A 24,024-nucleotide genomic window follows, 5' to 3' on the forward strand; every position below is an offset into this window, starting at 1 on the left:
CGATGTTCACGTAGATGCTCAACCTAGCAACAACAACGATATAGAAATTGAACCTGTTGTTGATCTTGACAACCCACAATCAAAGAATGAACGATATGATAAGAGAGACTTTGTTGCTAGGAAGCATGGTAGAGAAAGAGAACCATGGGTTCAGAAGCCCATGTCGTTCCCTCCTAAACTGTCACATCCTAGTTAGCCATGCATTAGAGTGTTGCATCATGTTTACTTTTTCATCAGAAACTTGAAATGGGGATGACAGAACCCCCAGTCCCCTCTAAAACCAACTAGGGTTTACTAAAAACTTTTTCAATGAACCTGAAATGCCCTTCTAAAATGCCCATCATTTTTGTCTTGGTTCAGAACCCCTGCCAAAAGTGGTGCACATTTTCCTAGGCCATCTTAGGGTTTTTGAATTAAATCATAAATATTTGAATTTGGGCATTTAAAATTATGTAAAATATTTAAATGCTCAAATACCTCCAAACTAAAATGTTTCATGTTGGAAATAATCCAACTATGGACCAGGAGTAATTTGGTGATTTTTGAAGTTGCCTAGGTATTTTATTAAATTCAACAAAGTTGCAGATATATATTAAAAAAAGAAACAGAAACAGAAAAAAAGGGGAAACTTACCTGGCGCCACCGCAGGCCCACCAGCCAGCCCACCTGGCCGGCCCAGCCCGGCCACCGCTCCAGCGAGCTGCTTGGCTCGCCAGGCAGGCAGCCAAGGTGCTCGGCGGCGGCACCGCAGCTCGCCACGCAGCTGCTCGCCGCCTCGCCGCCTCCCTCGCCCGGCTAACGCCGTGGATCGGCCTCCCTCTCTCCCCCGAACCCCCCAGACACCCCCTCTCCTCTCCAGCTCCTCCCCCTCGCACGCCCCAGCCATGGCCGACGCCATCGCCGCCACCCCCACGCCGTAGCCACGCCCTCCGTCCACCCCACGCCGTGCCACCGTGTCCAGGAGCTCCGCCGCTGTCTACTTCATCGAGCAGCCGAGCCCCGTGTGCTCGTGCGGCCCGAGACCACCGCACCGACCTCGCCCGAGCTCACCGTCGCCGGAGATCCCCTTCAACGCCGTCGCCGCCTCAGCTCGTCCCCGACCTCACCGGTGGCCTCTACGGGAGCGCTGTGAGCCTAGCTACTCCTCCGGCCCTCTCTCTCTCATTCCTGAGCCGTGTAGCCACCGCACGAGGATCACACGCCCGCACCGCCGCGGACCTCGTCGCCGACGTGCTTCCGGCCACACTCCGGCCACAAGATGGTGTCCATCTTACTCACCAAGTCCCGCAACACCTAGCTAGCTACTCCACGAGCCTCACCGACCCCTCTAGCGCCAAGTTCACCTCCGACCGAGCCTCGGTGGCCGCCAAAGTCGTCGCCGGCGCCAACTCCGGCCACCCCGACCTCAACGGACTCCGCCAAGAGCTGCGGTTTGTCCTCAGCTCCCCTCCGGTGGTCTCCGCGGCCCATTTGGTGGCCGAAATGACCAAAACCACTCCCGCCGCCGCGTCGGGCTCGCCGGCGGCTAAACACCGGTGCAGCCGACCCGGGTTTGACCACGGGTGGGCCCTGGTTGACTCCCCTGAGTCAATGACAGGTGGGGCCCAGCCCTGTTAATTAAACAGGATTAGTTTTAATTAAGTTTTAATTAAAATAATCACCCTGACATGCGGGACCCACTGTCAGGTTTGACCCAGACCTGTCCCGTTGACCTGCTGACGTCACACTGACGTCAGGCTGACGCAGTAATTGATTTTCTGGATTTAATTTAAATCAGGAAATTCCAGAATATAATTTAAACTTCAAAAATTCATAACTTTTATTCTGTAACTCCAAATTGGACAAATTATATATGAAAAATGATCAGAAAAATCCAATCTATCCATCTGTACTATTTTCATGCATGATCAAACAAGTTAAATTGATGTTTTAAGCAGAACAAGGAAAAGCACTTTAAAAGGCCATATTTGAATTTGAAATTTGAATCCTTGATTCAAATTTGTTCAAACCCTTCTGGTTTTAGTTGCATTAGCCCAATACACTCATTTTGCCATGTCTCATGCATGCATCATATTGTTGCACACTGTTTGGTAATGTTTGTGTATCGGTGCTCTCTGCGGCAGGTTCTGTCTCCGAAGAATACCGTGATTACCCTAACGAAGAATCGTATCAGTGCATCGAGCCATCAGGCAAGCAACCAACCATTTGATCATATCGATACAATCCCATGTTCTCGCTCCTGCTCTCTTCTACTGCATTAAGACAACGCGTTTCAAACTGCTGTGTGCTACGGTAGTTGAACCCATTTCCTCTGCATGACCTGTCATTGCCACAGTAACTAGATGAAACCCACTAGCATGTGTAGGAGTTGTCTGAGCCATATGTATGTGTTGTTCCTACCTTGCTATGCCTGCTATGCTTAGAGTCGTGTCAGGTCTGGTTCATCGGGGTGATGGGCTAGAGTGAAATGATTATGTCGGTAATGAGAGTAGTGTGGTGAACACGATTTGGTAAAGGTATCGATGAGAGGCCATGTAGGAGTACATGGTGGGTTGTTTCATTGAAGCCGACCTTAAGCACTGAGATCTGTATGCGTGATTTAAGATACAGCTACTACCATGCATTGGGCCCTGAAATATGACCCCGCTCGACTTCTTATTCACCCTAGCTCTTTGTCCAGGAGTTGCAAGTAGTTTCTGGTGTTTGTAGCCTACTGGAGGCCGTGGACAGCGCTGACCGTAGGGGTGGGCTGTGATGCGGTAGGTACGTGGCCGGGTGTACCGAATACCCGTTAGGTATCTCGGGAACCCTTTTCACATCGTTCGGGGCCGTATGGGAAACCCCGGCCGGACTCCCTGCGGATGGAACCTGAATAGGCGATAAACCTGGACTAGAGGCTTAAGTGTTTAGGTAGGTCGTGGTCTACACCCACGTCGGCTTTCGCTTGAAGTCTGCCGAGCACATGTCGTGTGCAGACGCTAAGTGGTGGAAACATGTATGAAGAAGTACACCCCTGCAGGGTTATCATAATCTATTCGAATAGCCGCGTCCGCGGTAAAGGACTACTTGGTTGCCTATACAGTTCATAGACAAGTAAATGGAAACTGTTAAAAGCCTCAAGATAAGTGTGAGTGCCGAGGATGGCTCTTCCGTAGGAAGACGGAGGTGGATCCTCGGTAGTGTATTGAAGTGGTGAGTAGTGGACTCGTGTGCGCAAAACCATTTCAAGTTGGAGTATCGTAGGATAGTCTAGCCAAGAGTCAAAGCTGGCTTGCTGCAATAACTCCACCAACCCTTCTTGATACTAAGCATGTATGTAGGATCTGATGGAAGTCTTGCTGAGTACCTTTGTACTCATGTTGCTATAATCTACATTTTTACAGAAGACGCTGCAACCCCTTCTGATGGGTTCTATGTAGACGTTGACATCAACGAGTAGGCTAAAGACCCAGGTGGTGACCCTGAGCTTGTGAAGGACCTTGTAGTATAGCTAGGCTTCCCAAGCCTCTTTTATTTTACTAGTTGTCTGTACTCAGACAAGTTACTTCCGCTGCTGGTTTGTATGACTGTATGACTTGTATGTTGGGTCGTGAGACCCGTACCTTTGTGTATGTTATGTATGGCTCCCTGAGCCTTAAATAAAGTACTTGTGTCGTAGAGTCATGTTGTGATGCTTCGTTGTATTTGCACATATCGAGCATATTGTGTGTATGATTGAAATGCTTGGTATGTGTGGGATCTGACTATCTAGTTGTTATCTTTAGTAGCCTCTCTTACCGGGAAATGTCTCCTAGTGTTACCGCTGAGCCATGGTAGCTTGCTACTGCTCTGGAACACTTAGGCTGGCCGGCATGTGTCCTTCTTCATTCCTGTGTCTGTCCCTTCGGGGAAATGTCACGCTTTGAGTACCGGAGTCCTGTTAGCCCGCTACAGCCTGGTTTACCGGAGTCCTGCTAGCCCAGTGCTACAGCCCGGACCCACTTGCTGATGACCGACACGTTCGAAGCTGGGTCATGGATGCCTGTCCCTGTAAGTCTGTGCCACTTTGGGTTTACGACTAGTCATGTCAGCCCGGGCTCTTTATCATATGGATGCTAGCGACACTATCATATACGTGAGCCAAAAGGCGCAAACGGTCCCGGGCAAAGGTAAGGCGACACCCGTGGGGATACCGTGCGTGAGGCCGCAAAGTGATATGAGGTGTTATCGGCTAGATCGATGTGACATCGAGTCGGGGTCCTGACAGCGTTGGCATCAGAGCCGGACTGCCTGTAGGTTCTCCAAGCCAAACTGGTCGATGTTGAGTCTAGAAATTCTTTAGTTATATGTAGGGGAATTGTTTGTGGGTTGGAACGTAAGGCTCTTTTTACTCCTTTATCTTATGACATTCTGATCTGAGTCGGTCCATTCTTCTACCGGGGGTTAAGGAATTAGGATCTATTCTCTCTATCAGGATCACGTGTTACTAATCAGTAGTACCTTATAAGATTGATGGATACAAGCCTAGTTCAGTTCTACTACCACATTATGTTGTTAGAATGGATTCAGAACTTTGATATGATGATGTTGAGTGTGTATGAAATCCTTTGTCAAATGTCTCAAAATCCTTCTTGAGCATTTACAGCTGTTATGCTGCCGAAATTTCGCTAGAAATTCTAATGCCTTTGCATTATGATTGTGCTTTCAGATGGCCACTCGCGACCTCAATCAAGTGGTTCGCCTGACCCGATGCCTAGATGTACCCGGCCATACTGCCAAGTTGGTCAGGGTAATGACTGAGGCTGGATACCGCTGGTATCCCGAGTACACGGTCGAAGAGCAATTCCGAGATTTTAATCAAAGTCAGTATCTCTGCATTGTCAGGATATTTCCATCTTATCCTGGATCCACCGAGCCTCTTCACTGCTCTTATGGACTCGGGGTTACCATTGAGATGGCTGTGCAGGACGCCGCCTACTCTATGATGACCATTATGCGAGTCAGATCTGGTATATTTCGGGACTCTGATTTCCGGTATATGCCAGGATCACTTCCGGGAGCACAAGGGTATCTCCAGGCTATTTATGCTGACCCCACTCAGGAGGATTCACGGACTCGGACCACTGCTGAGATGCTCGAGGATAAGGACCGTGAAAATCGGGCCTTAAGGTTAGAGCTCTTCAATACCCGTGCTGACCACTGGGCCACTTTGACTCGGTTCGCACCGGCGGTGCAAGCTGGATTCTCAGATATGCGCGATCTCTATCCTGTGAGATCTGCTCTGCCAGACGTGATGGTTTGGCGTGATGTAGGAGGCATCACCCCACCTCGCGGGCCCCGCAGGCCACCGTTTGTTGGTCCAAGGCCTCATCCTAGCCCCTATGGTCCACAAGCTCCGCGAGATCGTCTGTTTTCGGATGATCATGTTGAGCTCCCAGGCTATGGAGGTGACTTCTACGAGGACTACTACGGATCGGTCTGAGTTGGTGGTAGTATCACTAGTTCGCACTAGCTGTGTCGTCTATCGTCCCGCGTGACTCGTGGGATATGACCTAGTTTGTACTCCTTCCGGAGGTGTAGAAAAATAATGTATAGGAGCTTGGAATGCCTCCGATGAGATGTAATCCTCTTTTCACCATAATAGTACTTGTTTGGTCTTGTACTAAACCCTGTATGGTGTGTATGACGATGGAATAAAGAAGCAGTTTCTGTATCTACCATGTCATACGGATGATCATCTTGCATTTCGAGTTATTCCTTACATTTTACCCTATGTCGGAATTTTATCATCCTGACTAAATCATTGTCTTGTTTACCTAGGATGGTCAACACGCGCGCTAACCCTGCTTCTCAAGAGCAGGCCGAAGGCAGTGAAGCCAGGGATGTAAATCTGCCTCATCCTCCTTCACTAGCCGAGGTTATGATGGAAGCCGAGAGAAACAAGCGGGAGACCAACCGTTTGTTGGAGCGTATTGAACAGAACACAGCACACCATCAGAGGACTAACGTGGTGTCACTCAGTGATTTCATCAAATTACATCCACCCACGTTCCACCACTCTGTCGAGCCCCTCGACGCTGATGACTGGCTTCGCAGTATCTCTCATAAACTGCGTTCCGCGCTGGTAGCGGAGGCTGACAAGGTCACCTTTGCTGCATATCATCTTGAAGGCCCCGCCAGTCTATGGTGGGAGAATTATGGAGCTATGCGCCCAGTGGGCCATGTCACTACTTGGGCTGAATTCAGCGAGGCTTTCCGTGAACATCACATTCCGGAGGGTCTCATGGACCGTAAACGTGAAGAATTTTGCAGTTTCACCCAAGGCCGACTTTCTGTGGATGCTTACAGCAGGGAGTTTGGTAATCTCGCACGATATGCAACCGAGGAAGTGTCTACCGATGCCAAGAAGCAAGCAAGGTTCCGTAAGGGCCTTAGTCCTGAGCTTCGTCGTGACCTCCGTCTGCATGAGTGCACAACTTTTCAGAAACTTGTCAATAAAGCCATCAGTGCCGAAACTGGTCAGACTGACTATGACGCAACACGCAAGCATGGCCATGACATGGGTTCCTCATCCGGTGCTGGTCCTCAGAAGCGCCGCGTGTGGGTACCCAACACCGCCCTGCCACCCAGGTTTACACCGAGGCCATCCTTCCAGGCGCCTCGCCCCGTTCAACAGTCTGCTCCAGCCAAGCCCTATGGGGGTCCAACTAACAATGCTCCTCCACGTACCAGTTCCGTGACTTGTTTCAAGTGTGGGGAATCTGGTCACTATATGCGTGAGTGTCCCCAGACCAACCCAAATCAATCTGCTAAAGCTGTTGGCCGTGGCAAGCCGACTGGAAAAATATTCCACGCCAAGCCGGTCACCGCTTCACGTGGCCATGTCAACTGTATCTCTGCCGAAGAAGCTCAAGAGGATCCCAACGTCGTTCTCGGTACGCTTCTTGTTAATTGCCACCCGGCATCTGTTCTTTTCGATACAGGAGCCTCTCATTCTTTTATATCCGAAAGTTATGCTCGTTTGCATAACGTTGCATTCTGTAACATGCCATCTACTATGGAAATTTCTACCCCTGGTTCTAGATGGCAGACCTCTAGGGTAAGTTATGGAAATGAAATCCAAGTCGACAGACTTGTTTTCCTCGCGTCTTTGATAGCCCTTAAATCTTCAGATATTAATATCATTCTGGGTATGGACTGGATGTCGGCTCATCATGCCCAAATCGATTGCTTCTCTAGGACTGTCCAACTCACCCATCCTTCGGGAAAGATAGTCAATGTCTTGACCCGAATAGCCAAGCGACAATTATATTCTCTTAGTGCCATCCCTTTGCCAGACCTTGAGGACGTTCCGGTAGTCCGTGACTTCCCGGATGTCTTTCCAGAGGAATTGCCAGGTGTTCCACCATACAGGGATGTTGAGTTTGTAATAGACCTCATTCCAGGAACCGTTCCGATTGCTAGAAGACCTTATAAGATGGCACCCCTAGAAGTAGCCGAACTTAAGAAACAACTCGATGAGTCCTTGAAAAAGGGTTTCATCCGACCTAGCTCTTCTCCGTTGGCTTGCCCCGTCCTATTCGTCAAGAAGAAGGATGGTACGGACCGGATGGTTGTAGATTACCGACCTGTCAATTTGGTCACAATCAAGAACAAATATCCACTTCCCAGGATCAACGACCTATACGATCAGCTCGCTGGATCCTCAGTCTTCTCCAAAATGGATTTGAGGTTGGGCTACCATCAAATCAAAATCAGAAACGGGGACATTCCTAAAACGGCCTTTGTTACTCGTTATGGCCAATACGAGTACACCGTCATGTCCTTCGGATTAACCAACGCTCCAGCCACCTTTTCTCGGTTAATGAACTCAATCTTCATGGAGTATTTGGATAAATTCGTCGTGGTTTACCTCGATGATATACTCATCTACTCCAAGAACGAGGAAGAACATGCCGAACATCTAAGGCTAGTGTTGCAGAAACTTCGAGAGCATCGCCTTTATGCCAAATTTTCTAAATGTGAATTCTGGTTGCCAGAAGTGACCTATCTGGGTCATGTAATATCTGGTAAAGGTATTGCTGTTAACCCTGAGCGAGTTCAAGCCGTCCTTAATTGGACTCCACCTGAATCGGTCAAGCAAGTTCGGAGCTTTCTGGGCTTAGCGAGCTATTGTCGTCGCTTTGTTGAGAACTTCTCCAAGGTTGCTAAACCTCTAACCGAACTCCTCAAGAAAGATAAGAAGTTCGAATGGACTCCACAATGTGAGCACAGCTTTCAGGAACTGAAAAGATGCCTGACTTCTGCTCCCGTACTGGTACCGCCAGACTTCTCTAAGGACTTTGTTATCTACTGCGACGCCTCGCGACAAGGACTAGGTTGCATTCTCATGCAAGATCGACACGTAATTGCCTACGCTTCACGGCAATTGCACCCACATGAGGAGAATTATCCTACCCATGATCTAGAGCTTGCAGCCGTAGTCTATGCACTTAAGACCTGGCGACATTACCTCCTCGGTAATCGTTGCGAAATATTCACTGATCACCAAAGTCTGAAGTACATCTTCACCCAACCGGATTTGAATCTCAGGCAAAGACGTTGGGTCGAGTTGATCACAGATTTCGACTTAGGAATAACCTACACCCCAGGGAAAGCCAACGTCATGGCTGATGCGCTAAGTCGTAAATCTTATTGTAACAATCTGATGTTACAACAAAGTCAACCGCTTCTCCATGAGGAATTTCGGAAGCTTAACCTCCACATTGTTCCTCAAGGATTTCTTTCCACCTTGGTGGCGAAACCTACTCTTACGGATCAAATCATTGCTGCCCAGAAACGAGATAAGGGAATAGCTAAGATCAAGGAGAACATTGCTAGCGGAGGTGCTAGTTGTTTCTCCACAAATGATCATGGTGTTGTGTACTTTGAGAACCGTCTAGTGGTTCCCAAGAACCAGCATCTACGGCAGTTGATCCTTAAGGAGGCTCATGAATCTCCTCTCACTATTCATCCCGGTGGTACTAAGATGTATCAGGACCTACGCCAGAGGTTCTGGTGGACTAGGATGAAGAGAGAAATTGCTCAGTATATTGCTAATTGCGACGTCTGTCGTCGTGTAAAAGCAGAGCATCAACGGCCTGCTGGCACCCTTCAACCCCTAGCTATTCCTGAATGGAAATGGGATAAAATTGGTATGGATTTCATTACCGGTTTTCCCAGGACTAAGAGAGGGAATAATGCTATCTTCGTCGTGGTCGATCGTCTTTCCAAAGTAGCCCATTTCTTACCTGTTCGTGAGAGTATAACCGCTAGTCAGCTGGCAGACTTATACATCTCCCGAATAGTGTCTCTCCATGGTGTTCCTTTGGAAATTAACTCGGATCGAGGAAGTCTTTTCACCTCTCGATTTTGGGAAAGTTTCCAAAATGCTATGGGAACCCGTCTCTCCTTTAGCACCGCCTTCCACCCTCAGTCGAGCGGTCAAGTGGAACGTGTCAACCAGATTCTAGAAGACATGCTTCGAGCCTCTGTTATCTCATTCAGAATGGATTGGGAGAAGTGCCTTCCATTTGCCGAATTCGCTTATAACAACAGCTATCAATCTAGCTTGGGTAAAGCCCCTTTTGAAGTTCTCTATGGACGACGGTGTCGAACACCCCTTAACTGGTCAGAGACCGGGGAAAGACAATTCTTTGGCCCGGATATGATTCAGGAAGCAGAAGAACAAGTTCGCATCGTTCGTGAAAAGTTGAAAACAGCCCAATCTCGTCAAAAGAGTCAATATGACCGAAAACATAAGGCTATGACTTTCGAGGTTGACGAGAAGGCTTATCTTCGGGTCACCCCTCTGAAGGGAACCCATCGTTTCGGTATCAAAGGCAAATTGGCTCCTCGTTACATTGGACCTTTTCGCATTCTCGCCAAACGAGGAGAAGTTACCTACCAGTTGGAACTACCTCCGCATCTCTCCGGAGTCCACGATGTCTTCCACGTTTCCCAACTCAGGTGTTGCTTCTCGGATCCTATCCGTGAAGTGGACCACGAAACGCTTGATCTCCAAGATAATCTTACATACCGAGAGTACCCCATTCGTATCCTCGATCGGGCCGAGCGTACCACTCGACGTCATAATATCAAGTTTCTCAAGGTTCAATGGTCGCACCATTCTGAGGATGAAGCAACTTGGGAAAGGGAGGATCGTCTTCGACTTGAGTATCCCGCCTTCTTCCCGGAGGAACCCAAATCTCGGGACGAGATTCTTTTGAGTGGGGGTGAGTTGTCACATCCTAGTTAGCCATGCATTAGAGTGTTGCATCATGTTTACTTTTTCATCAGAAACTTGAAATGGGGATGACAGAACCCCCAGTCCCCTCTGAAACCAACTAGGGTTTACTAAAAACTTTTTCAATGAACCTGAAATGCCCTTCTAAAATGCCCATCATTTTTGTCTTGGTTCAGAACCCCTGCCAAAAGTGGTGCACATTTTCCTAGGCCATCTTAGGGTTTTTGAATTAAATCATAAATATTTGAATTTGGGCATTTAAAATTATATAAAATATTTAAATGCTCAAATACCTCCAAACTAAAATGTTTCATGTTGGAAATAATCCAACTATGGACCAGGAGTAATTTGGTGATTTTTGAAGTTGCCTAGGTATTTTATTAAATTCAACAAAGTTGCAGATATATTAAAAAAAATAGAAACAGAAACAGAAAAAAGGGGAAACTTACCTGGCGCCACCGTAGGCCCACCAGCCAGCCCACCTGGCCGGCCCAGCCCGGCCACCGCTCCAGCGAGCTGCTTGGCTCGCCAGGCAGGCAGCCAAGGTGCTCGGCGGCGGCACCGCAGCTCGCCACGCAGCTGCTCGCCGCCTCGCCGCCTCCCTCGCCCGGCTAACGCCGTGGATCGGCCTCCCTCTCTCCCCCGAACCCCCCAGACACCCCCTCTCCTCTCCAGCTCCTCCCCCTCGCACGCCCCAGCCATGGCCGACGCCATCGCCGCCACCCCCACGCCGTAGCCACGCCCTCCGTCCACCCCACGCCGTGCCACCGTGTCCAGGAGCTCCGCCGCTGTCTACTTCATCGAGCAGCCGAGCCCCGTGTGCTCGTGCGGCCCGAGACCACCGCACCGACCTCGCCCGAGCTCACCGTCGCCGGAGATCCCCTTCAACGCCGTCGCCGCCTCAGCTCGTCCCCGACCTCACCGGTGGCCTCTACGGGAGCGCTGTGAGCCTAGCTACTCCTCCGACCCTCTCTCTCTCATTCCTGAGCCGTGTAGCCACCGCACGAGGATCACACGCCCGCACCGCCGCGGACCTCGTCGCCGACGTGCTTCCGGCCACACTCCGGCCACAAGATGGTGTCCATCTTACTCACCAAGTCCCGCAACACCTAGCTAGCTACTCCACGAGCCTCACCGACCCCTCTAGCGCCAAGTTCACCTCCGACCGAGCCCCGGTGGCCGCCAAAGTCGTCGCCGGCGCCAACTCCGGCCACCCCGACCTCAACGGACTCCGCCAAGAGCTGCGGTTTGTCCTCAGCTCCCCTCCGGTGGTCTCCGCGGCCCATTTGGTGGCCGAAATGGCCAAAACCACTCCCGCCGCCGCGTTGGGCTCGCCGGCGGCTAAACGCCGGTGCAGCCGACCCGGGTTTGACCACGGGTGGGCCCTGGTTGACTCCCCTGAGTCAATGACAGGTGGGGCCCAGCCCTGTTAATTAAACAGGATTAGTTTTAATTAAGTTTTAATTAAAATAATCACCCTGACATGCGGGACCCACTGTCAGGTTTGACCCAGACCTGTTCCGTTGACCTGCTGACGTCACACTGACGTCAGGCTGACGCAGTAATTGATTTTCTGGATTTAATTTAAATCAGGAAATTCCAGAATATAATTTAAACTTCAAAAATTCATAACTTTTATTCTGTAACTCCAAATTGGACAAATTATATATGAAAAATGATCAGAAAAATCCAATCTATCCATCTGTACTATTTTCATGCATGATCAAACAAGTTAAATTGATGTTTCAAGCAGAACAAGGAAAAGCACTTTAAAAGCCATATTTGAATTTGAAATTTGAATCCTTGATTCAAATTTGTTCAAACCCTTCCGGTTTTAGTTGCATTAGCCCAATACACTCATTTTGCCATGTCTCATGCATGCATCATATTGTTGCATACTGTTTGGTAATGTTTGTGTATCGGTGCTCTCTGCGGCAGGTTCTGTCTCCGAGGAATACCGTGATTACCCTAACGAAGAACCGTATCAGTGCATCGAGCCATCAGGCAAGCAACCAACCATTTGATCATATCGATACAATCCCATGTTCTCGCTCCTGCTCTCTTTTACTGCATTAAGACAACGCGTTTCAAACTGCTGTGTGCTACGGTAGTTGAACCCATTTCCTCTGCATGACCTGTCATTGCCACAGTAACTAGATGAAACCCACTAGCATGTGTAGGAGTTGTCTGAGCCATATGTATGTGTTGTTCCTACCTTGCTATGCCTGCTATGCTTAGAGTCGTGTCAGGTCTGGTTCATCTGGGTGATGGGCTAGAGTGAAATGAGTATGTCGGTAATGAGAGTGGTGTGGTGAACACGATTTGGTAAAGGTATCGATGAGAGGCCATGTAGGAGTACATGGTGGGTTGTTTCATTGAAGCCGACCTTAAGCACTGAGATCTGTATGCGTGATTTATGATACAGCTACTACCATGCATTGGGCCCTGAAATATGACCCCGCTCGACTTCTTATTCACCCTAGCTCTCTGTCCAGGAGTTGCAAGTAGTTTCTGGTGTTTGTAGCCTACTGGAGGCCGTGGACAGCGCTGACCGTAGGGGTGGGCTGTGATGCGGTAGGTACGTGGCCGGGTGTACCGAATACCCGTTAGGTATCTCGGGAACCCCGTTCACATCGTTCGGGGCCGTATGGGAAACCCCGGCCGGACTCCCTGCGGATGGAACCTGAATAGGCGATAAACCTGGACTAGAGGCTTAAGTGTTTAGGTAGGTCGTGGTCTACACCCACGTCGGCTTTCGCTTGAAGTCTGCCGAGCACATGTCGTGTGCAGACGCTAAGTGGTGGAAACATGTATGAAGAAGTACACCCCTGCAGGGTTATCATAATCTATTCGAATAGCCGCGTCCGCGGTAAAGGACTACTTGGTTGCCTATACAGTTCATAGACAAGTAAATGGAAACTGTTAAAAGCCTCAAGATAAGTGTGAGTGCCGAGGATGGCTCTTCCGTAGGAAGACGGAGGTGGATCCTCGGTAGTGTATTGAAGTGGTGAGTAGTGGACTCGTGTGCGCAAAACCATTTCAAGTTGGAGTATCATAGGATAGATTAGCCAAGAGTCAAAGCTGGCTTGCTGCAATAACTCCACCAACCCTTCTTGATAACATGCATGTATGTAGGATCTGATGTAAGTCTTGCTGAGTACCTTTGTACTCATGTTGCTATAATTTACATTTTTACAGAAGACGCTGCAACCCCTTCTGATGGGTTCTTTGTAGACGTTGACATCAACGAGTAGGCTAAAGACCCAGGTGGTGACCCTGAGCTTGTGAAGGACCACGTAGTATAGTTAGGCTTTCCAAGCCTCTTTTATTTTACTAGTTGTCTGTACTCAGACAAGCTACTTCCGCTGCTGGTTTGTATGACTGTATGACTTGTATGTTGGGTCGTGAGACCCGTACCTTTGTGTATGTTATGTATGGCTCCCTGAGCCTTAAATAAAGTACTTGTGTCGTAGAGTCATGTTGTGATGCTTCGTTGTATTTGCACATATCGAGCATATTGTGTGTATGATTGAAATGCTTGGTATGTGTGGGATCTAACTATCTAGTTGTTTATCTTTAGTAGCCTCTCTTACCGGGAAATGTCTCCTAGTGTTACCGCTGAGCCATGGTAGCTTGCTACTGCTCTGGAACACTTAGGCTGGCCGGCATGTGTCCTTCTTCGTTCCTGTGTCTGTCCCTTCTGGGAAATGTCACGCTTTGAGTACCGGAGTCCTGTTAGCCCGCTACAGCCCGGTTTACCGGAGTCCTGCTAGCCCAGTGCTACAGCCCGGACCCACTTGCTGATGACCGACACGTTCGAAGCTGGGTCATGGATGCCTGTCCCTGTAAGTCTGTGCCACTTTGGGTTTACGACTAGTCATGTCAGCCCGGGCTCTTTATCATATGGATGCTAGCGACACTATCATATACGTGAGCCAAAAGGCGCAAACGGTCCCGGGCAAAGGTAAGGCGACACCCGTGGGGATACCGTGCGTGAGGCCGCAAAGTGATATGAGGTGTTATCGGCTAGATCGATGTGACATCGAGTCGGGGTCCTGACATAAACCATCCAAGAAAAAGGATGATGAGGACTTTGAGCATTTTGCTGAAATGATTAGACCTATCTTTTTGCATATGCGCTTGACCGATATGCTTAAGACGAACCCTGCAATATTATGGAACATCAGAAGAATATTATGGAACACTGCAATGACTTACAAAATTGGCACCAAGGCATTGAGTGCCATTCTGGATGCAATGAAACTCATACGCTCCCCACCTGTAGATTGTTGTTCAAAATATGATCCTAATGACTATTCTAAGCTCGAAGAGTCAAAGGCAGAGGCCTGTCTTGTTCACCCATCAAGGTGGCTGTTCTAATTTGGCAAGGTTTAATTGATTGCGCATATCTTGCATATGTTGTCTTGCATTTCTTCTACTTTGTTGCACCGCCATCTGCTTAGTTTACTCATCATATATGTCGACATGCCATGCCCATCCATTATCAATAAATATTCCATTTGTCATCATACCATGTTTTTCCACTCAAATGTTGTTCTTGTGCATCAGATATCAAAAAGGAAGAGGGTGATTGCCGAACCTTAAGGAGCACCAGCAAAGTCCTTGAAAAACATGATGGTGCCGGAGAAATCAGACAACACCCCACTTATATTGGCTGTACAACCAGTGACACAAAATGTAGGACCGACTCCAGCAGACTGTACCCATATTTCACAAGCCACACCACTAGCCCCACCACACATGACATGCACTCCAGCAAAATGTATGAAGATTTCAGTTGCCATAGCACCAGCCGTACCACAGAAAAATCCCACTCCAGCAAAAAGTATAACAAGTCCACCAGCCGAAGACCTATCCCAACTGCAGTGACGGCCAATTCCTGTAGATTGGAACCCCATTCCAGTTATTTACAGTTCAAAAGACAATGATTTCAATGTTGTTAGGGACTACGTGCATATATTACCATCATGGGAAGATTATAGTGAAGACAAACACCATTTTCATATCTTCTTGTCCCACTTACGTGTAAGTGCTATTATTCATGGTGATTATTTTCTTGTTTTCTGCTGATTGAAGACATCAATGATTTACATTACATTGTTGTAAGTAGGCGAGGGTCAATCTAGATATTCATGATGAGCAAAGCTTGCTTGCGCTTTTCAAGGAAGCATTGCAGCAGTATCGGTGTTACCTAAGGAAATCACACTTTGATGGCAAGTCTATAAACGAATTTCGTGAAGTGTCGTGTGCTAAATTTAGAAGACATTGAATGGAAAAACCTTGTTATGCACTGGTCTCATTCCCAGTATGAGGTACTGTCTATGATATCACATGCCAATTTGAACTTCTACTTTTCCGCATGTGCCTTACAGATCTTTTTTGCAGGAAATCTGCTTGAAGAAGAATTCCAGTTTGAAAAGAACGACAGGATATCACAAATATGCTGCCCGCTGCATTGCTCTTGTTACTACCTGTTGTCATGTATCACTGTATTTGCATACATACCTTGTTCATTATGTGACAACAATATGCATGATAGCTTGCTTATCAATTGTTCGATCCAAATTATCTGATATGTATGAATGGTTACATTAGTGTAGAATATATCCAATGCCAATGAATTTTTTTAGCTCCACATTGTTCTTGTAAGTACCTGCTATCCTTTATTAGTGTACTTATATTGATAGGTAGTTGTTCATGTACCATCACTCTGCAGCTTATTTTCCTTTGCCCTCCATTTTCTACACATCAGATCTATATTTACTCTTACCATAAGGTTGGATAACACCGATGGTACTGAAGAAGTTTAGCTCTGCATTGCTCTTGGCTGTACCTTTTGCCTGTAGCGCCGCACTTACATTTATAGCTACTTGGTTATGTAGCATCACTCTTCATCTTATCTTAAATATTCTCCATTTTTTCTTATATTATCACATCTGTATTTACTTTTAACAAAATCTAGAATAAAGGTAATGCTTATGAAGAAAATTCTGTGGTAAACTTCTTGAATTGCCCCCCCCATCAGCATGGACAAGGGCTTTATAGAGCGTGTCTTCACCAATAACGTAAGTTTGTCCTTCTCAAGCATTCAAACTTTGTTGTGTATGTTTGGTTAGGCATGACTGCAACAACTGTTTAATTTTGGTGTTTGCATCAAATTGCATGTTTAAAGTTTATTATGTAGTTCATAAACAAAAGTTTGTCCTTCTCAATCTAAGTTTTCAGTTGTACAACCAAGTTCCTTCTTCATACCATGTAAATTAAACTATACAGAGCAAGTGATCTTCTTTTGCACTACATGTATTCTTCTGTTCTTGATCCGCAATCCGGTGGTGTGGTGAACCTACCCACTACAGTACAATGTCATATTTTGCACTGTCTTAACTATGAACATTGTCATATCATTCTACTATTATTCAAACCGTCTCTTTATTTGCCAATCTCAAATGGGATAAATTGACACCACAGTAACCATTGATACTTATGAGTTTTTGATCTATAATCCAGTGGTGTCGTGAAGCTGCCAACTCCTTCACAATGTCATTTCCTGCCATGTCTTGACCTGAACAATACCATATTGTGTTAATGTTATTTAAACTGTGTCACTTTATTCGACAGTAAGAAATGTGATGAATTGTCAGCACTGATACTTATATGTGCAAAACATGTCATCTGTCTGCTTGTTTATCTTTCACAGTGAGGAGGATATAAGTGTCAAACAAGCGCAGTCTCATCAGCTTGCGTAGCTGCTTGCGTTGCGGCTCCCGAGCAAGTCTAACATTTCTTGAACTCTATTGAAGTGCTGTCGGTTTTGTATATTATTTTGTCGGCGTGTTTATTTGCACTGGTGGCGATCTTTGACACCCAGTGTATGTAATCTGCTATCTGCTTGTGCTTTATTATCATAGTGAAGACCTTTGATGGCCAATGGATGTAATATGCCGTAATTTATTTATTGTATAGTCTAGGTTTTTTCTTATTCACGACACTGCGGTTATTTTACTATATATATATATCCTGTCTTCGCAGTAAACTGGCCAAACCGTAAAATTACGGTACATAATCGGGCCGTCATGCAAATCACTATGTATGATCTGCATCATGGGCCCCATAATCTTGGTACGTTAACATGCCTAAATGTAAACGGGCCCACTAGTAGGTTCAGGCGTTTAATAGGCCGAGTAAACCGCCGACCCTATTTTCGCAAGAAAACTCAATGGGCTTTTAGGAGGCTGAAAAGTAGGTTGGGCTTGAAACGTGCCGAACAACTCATGGGCCGGCAGCAGGCCGAAATAAACCCCGACCCACGATTGTGCCAATCACATCACAGGATGTTAATAGGCCAAAATTGTCTCTATCCTTGTTTGGCCCAATCAGATTATCGGCTATGAGCAGGCCGGATGCAAACCGGGCCGTAGTTAGGCCCAACTATATGACGGGCTTTTAACAGGCCGAAACTAATATCAGGCCAAATTACTAAATAGGCCTTTAGCAAGTGGGCCCAAAAGCATAGCATCAAGTTGACGGTCTGAATCTAATATGGGCCATAATTTAGCCCAAAGCCTCTTAAAGGGCCGGATTTGATCTGGGCCGTAATTTGGCCCAGAACGTGGTAGGCTTTTAACGTGCCAGATCTCATATGGGTCTTTATTAGGCCCGAAACATGGCAGATTGTTAATGGACCAGATCAAATATGGGCCGGCATTTGGCCCAAAACATGGCAGCCTGTTAATGGGCCGGCCCACTAGTGTCCTCAAAATCTTGTGGGCCTTTAGCTAGGCTGACCCATTATAGTCAGCAAAATCTCGTGGTCCTTTAGCTGGGTCAGCCCATTATGGTCGGCAAAATCTTGTGGGCCTTTAGCTGGGCCGGCCCATTATGTTTCGCAAAATCGTGTGGGCCTTTAGTTGGGCCGGCCCATTATGGTCCGCAAAATCTTATGGGCCTTTAGTTGGGCTGGCCCATTTAATGTTTATGGGCCACTTTTTGGCCGATCCACGTGTCAACATATCATAGGTGCATCTCGCCCATTGGATGAGTAACACCTGTGCCAACGCGGAGCTGACACGTGTTTCCTCCAGCCAATGATGATTTTACACGTGGAAAATCCCCATTGGTCCGGGCTGTTAACGGGTTATCGGATCCAAAATCGGACCCGATAGCTTAACGGCGTCCCGTTACGGTGGATGCCATGTGTTGGTCACCCTTGACGAAAGCACTTCTATGACACACGATTTATTGTCATGGAAGTGGACACTTCCATGATGGTAATTTTGGTAATGTCATGGAACACTTCTACGACATCACATGTATGATTATCTTGATTCTATCATAAAATCGTCATGGATGTACATGTATGATAGAAAACGTGACCTATTGTGACAAACACGTATCATCACGGAAGTGTATATTTTTTGTAGTGAAATGCCGGATTCCGAAACCAGAAATCCAGACCCCGAATGAAAGCCCTTAAAGGCAACAATGACAACCCATCCAGACTAGACACAATTCTGGACAAGCCTTGTAAGATCCACGACACATCAGAGAAGCCCACCAACCACTCCAACTGAAATTGTTGGGTGATCAAACATGCCGACAAACTCACAGCTGAAGACTCAGGAAAAAGCCCATGAACCGAGGACGATGATGATCCCCGTAGGCCGAATAGTGGAGGCCAGAATCCCTTCCCTTCCGAGGTCAAGACGGTAAACATGATTTAGACGACCCATATACCAAAGAAGGAGAGGAAGCGAGCACTACATGATGTATATTCCATCGAGCCAGTAGCACTGAACTTCAATCCATAGTCATCCTGTCTGATCATGTTTGATCGCAGGGGCGATCCGACCAGCATACACCATGGAGGGTCTGCAGCCTTAGTGCTTGACCCCATCATCATTGGATTCCACCTCACTAGAGTCCTCATGGATGGAGGTAGCAGCCTCAATCTGATATACGAAGATACAATGAGGAAAATGGGGATCGATCCATCAAGAATCAAACCTAGTAACACCACCTTTAAGGGGGTCATTCCGGGAGTGGAGGCCTGCTGCACGAGCACCGTGAAGCTTGAAGTAGTGTTCGGATCTCTGGATAACTTCCGAAGCGAGGACTTGATATTCGATATTGCATCTTTTCGCAGTGGCTATCACGCCCTCCTCGACCGAACAGCGTTCGCCAAATTTAATGTCGTTCGGCATTATGCGTACCTCAAATTGAAGATGCCTAGTCCCTCACATGTCATAACTATCAATGGCAACACGAAATGCCCACTTCGAACCGAGAGCACACTGCGGCCCTAGCGGCCGAAGACTACACTGGCCCATATAGGCCCGGATGCCGACCCGCCGTAAAGGCCGGCGATAATAGTAAACAGGTTCGAACCCGTTCTCCGTCATGGGAGCCCGCATGTGTTCACCACAAACAGGGATACGCGCCCCACGACGCCCACATTCTTCATGCTCCATGTGCCTCGTCAACACAACTTCGCACTCAAAATATCATGGGCAGCCATGAAGCATCCACTAATAAATCCGAAGTGCATGTTCGGTTAAATCAAACTTCGAAATTACTTCATCTTCAAACGACCCGGGGACCAATTTCGGATACCCCCAAGCATGAAGCTTCATCGGCAGGGTCCTCACCCATGAAAGTCTCATCGAAGGTCCCAACCGCCACCTATCAGAAGCAAAGGCGCAGACGTGTAGTAGGGCACAGTGAAGGCTTCAACTCACGCATCAAGGCCCTGCGTCAACCTTTACTTTGTAAACTTTCTTTTTCTTTCACAAGTACCGCCTTCACAGTTTGAATTGTATGGATAGACGTCCCGAGCTTACGAGAAATAATAAAAAATACCCTTTATAGTGTTTGGATATCCGCATCCCGCAATTTGTCTATCCTCTTTTCGATTCTCCCATAGCTCTTCACACAGCCCGACATGACAATATATTAAGTAGTTAAGAGTTTGATTTATATATCAGCTCAATATCATCAAATCCGGCACTATATGCATCTGTTCTGAACCATGTCTTGGGTCAATAGTTGGGTTGCCTGGCTCATGTGCTTGCCTCTTATGTTCTGCATGTTTGGCTAAGAGGGCAAAGGGAGAACCCCAACGGTTGTACTTATAGTTTGCCCGGTCAAGTACCTCAGGAGGAAAAAGCCGAAAACTGGCCGTCATAGTAAGCGTGAACTGGTCAGTGATCCGATGATGAGGTTTGACTCTAAAAATCGTTGGCGATTTTGTCGTGTCACATGAAGGGTTCGTCTTAACACAAACCATGTGATCGGAAAAGACAGCTTTTGATCCCCAAGTGCATCACAATACACCGGGGGCTAGTCCCTATTCCCCACCGTCAAGCTCCTATGGCTAAGTAAAAGTAATAAAACCAAATAGCCCGATTTCCTGGTTTCGCTCCCGCACTACCACCTCTAGGTACCAAGGCATTGGCTAAGGGTAACAGTGTGGAGATGAAACACCCCTCGTGAGATTCACTTGGGTGCTGAAGCCGACAACTGGTAGCTTTCAGAATAAACATACAGCCGCATTGTAGTGAAAATTAAATCATTAAAATATAAAAAAGTCAGGCAGGTGCATAATAAAGCAGAAGGTCCACTTGATACATACGTAATACAATCACTCAAGCATTACATCTTTCGAAAACTAGCCCTCTAGCGCCCGTGCGCCATTCATCACCTATGCAAAGTACTGCTCAGGGCGGCGATGCTCCTTTCCCTTGGGTGGGGGACGAGTGGCCATGTCCATTGGTTTAATTTTCGGCTAGTGCACCATGGTCTTCGCAAATGCAAGCCTCGCCCCCTCAAGGCACGTCGAGCGCTTCATGGCGTCAATGCGAAGCGGTGCCTCCCACAACTTTTGCACAAGGCTGAAGTATGTGCCTGGAATGGCCTCGGCAGGCCACAAATTGACGCAGAGGTCCTTCACGGCTAGCTTGGACATTCTATGCATCTCCACCAGCTGCTTCATCTGATTGCTGAGTAGGGGAGGACGCTTAGAAGCCAAAAAATGTGATCAGAAGAGCCGTTGCATGGAGTCCTCCTTGAGCGTGGCATAATGCTCACTTGCGGCTGCCGCATTCTTCGGTAGTTTGGTGAAGACGCCTGCAGAGTGCCAGACGCGCATCAGCAAGGCGAACCTGTTGCCTCCGAACACACTCTGCAGTAAGTATCTCTTACCATTGGCAATTTGCCCAGCTTGTCGGAGCTCCTTGCAAAGAATCTGAAACGAGAGTTGTACAAAAGAACATATTCTCCGACTTTTAACTAACGCTTTTGGATTCTTTTGTCATGCCATCTTTTAACTTCTTCTTTGAATAACTTAGAATTTTCATAAGCCTGGGTTCTCCATTCATCTGATGAGCTAATATCAAATAACCTCTTTCCCCAGCAAGTTTGAAATCATAGTTGAGTTCTTTAATTGCCCAAAATGATTTATGTTCTACCTCAAGAGGTAAATGACAAGCTTTTCCATAAACCTTTTTATATGGAGACATACCCATAGGATTTTTACAAGACGTTCTATAAGCCCAAAGTGCATCATCTAATTTCTTAGACCAATTCTTCCGGGACCTATTGACAGTCTTTTGTATAATTAGTTTTATTTCTCTATTGCTAGGTTCAACTTGACCACTAGACTGAGGATGATAAGGTGATGCAATTCTATAGTTAACATCATACTTAGCAAGCATTTTCGGAAAGCACCATGAATAAAGTGTGAACTACCATTAGTCATTAAATATCTAGGGACTCCAAACCTTGGGAAAATAACTTCCTTAAGCATTTTAATAGAGGTGTTGTGATCAGCACTACTGGTTGGAATAGCTTCTACCCATTTAGTAACATAATCAACAACAACCAAAATGTGTATATACCCATTATAGGAAGGAATAGGTCCAATGAAGTCAAATCCCCAAACATAAAATGGTTCAACGGCAAGTGAATAATTCATTGGCATTTCTTGATGCTTAATAATATTACTTGTTCTTTGGCATTCATCACACGATGAGACGAACTTACGGGCATCCTTGAAGAGAGTAGGCCAATAAAAACCAGAGAGCAATACCTTATGAGCGGTTCTGTCTCCCGCGTGATGTCCTCCATAAGCTTCAGAGTGACATTTCTATAGGATTTGTTCATGTTCATGCTCAGGTCCACAACTTCTAATAATACCATCTACTCCTTCTTTATAAAGATGTGGGTCGTCCCAAAAGTAATATCTTAAATCATAGAAGATTATTTTTCTTTTGTTGGTATGTGAAGCTAGGTGTTATGTATTTAGCAACAATATAATTAGCATAGTCAGCATACCAAGGTGTACTATGAGAAATATTTATTGCAGCTAGTTGTTCATCAGGGAAGCTATCATTGATTGGTTGTGGGTCATCAAGAACATTTTCAAGTCTAGACAAGTTATCAGCTACGGGGTTCTCTTCTCCTTTCCTATCAGTGGTATGCAAATCAAATTCTTGTAGCAGAAGAACCCACCTAATGAGTCTAGGTTTAGCATATTTCTTTTCCATAAGATATTTTATAGCAGCATGACTGGTGTGAACAATTACTTTAGAATCAACAATGTAAGATCTAAATTTATCACAAGCAAACACCACTACTATGAATTCTTTTTCAGTAGTAGCATAGTTTCGTTGAGCACTGTCTAGAGTTTTACTAGCATAATGAATAACATTTAGTTTCTTATCAACTCTTTTCCCTAGAACAGCACCAACAACATAATCACTAGCATCACACATAATCTCAAAAGGCAAGTTCCAATCAGGTGGTTGAACAACAGGTGCAGTAATTAAGGCTTTCTATAGTGTTTCAAAGGCTCCCATACAATCATCATCAAACACAAAGGGAACATCCTTTTGCGAAACATTAGTAAGAGGCATAGAAATTTTAGAAAATACTTTGATAAACTTCCTATAGAAACCAACATGACCAAGGAAACTACGAATACCTTTGATATCTTTAGGACATGGCATTTTCTCAATTGCATCAACCTTGGCTTTGTCCACCTCAATGCCTTTTTCAGAAATTTTATGGCCCAAAACAATACCTTCATTAACCATAAAGTGGCACTTCTCCCAATTCAAGACGAGATTCATTTGTTCACATCTTTGCAAGACTCGGTCAAGATTGCTTAAACAATCATCAAAAGACTTCCCATAAACAGAAAGGTCATCCATGAAAACCTCAACAATCTTTTCACAAAAATCAGATAATATAGCATTCATACATCTTTGAAAGGTAGCAGGTGCATTACATAAAGTGAAAGGCATACGTCTATAAGAAAATGTTCCAAAAAGACAAGTAAAAGTGGTCTTTTCTTAACCAGATTGTAAAACAGGTATTTGTGAAAAGCCAAAGTATCCATCATGGAAGCAAAAATGTGTGTGCTTGGATAATCTTTCTAACATTTGATCGATAAAAGCCAGACGGTAATGATCTTTTCTAGTAGCTTTATTTAATTTTCTATAATCAATTACCATTCTATAGCCCATGACAATTCATTGTGGAATAAGATCATTCTTATCATTAGGAACAATAGTAATACCTCCTTTTTAGGGACACAATGAACATGACTTAGCCATCTAATATCAGCTATAGGATAGAGTGAAAAATGGTGCGTTATATAATTTATTAAAACGATTGTTATGGAGTGAAAAATAAAAATCATTACTATACACATAGGATGGAGTTTTAGCGCTTGCTGCTAGCCA

The sequence above is a fragment of the Triticum dicoccoides genome, chromosome 7B, assembly GCF_002162155.2.
Source record: "Triticum dicoccoides isolate Atlit2015 ecotype Zavitan chromosome 7B, WEW_v2.0, whole genome shotgun sequence".
Lineage (NCBI taxonomy): Eukaryota > Viridiplantae > Streptophyta > Magnoliopsida > Poales > Poaceae > Triticum > Triticum dicoccoides.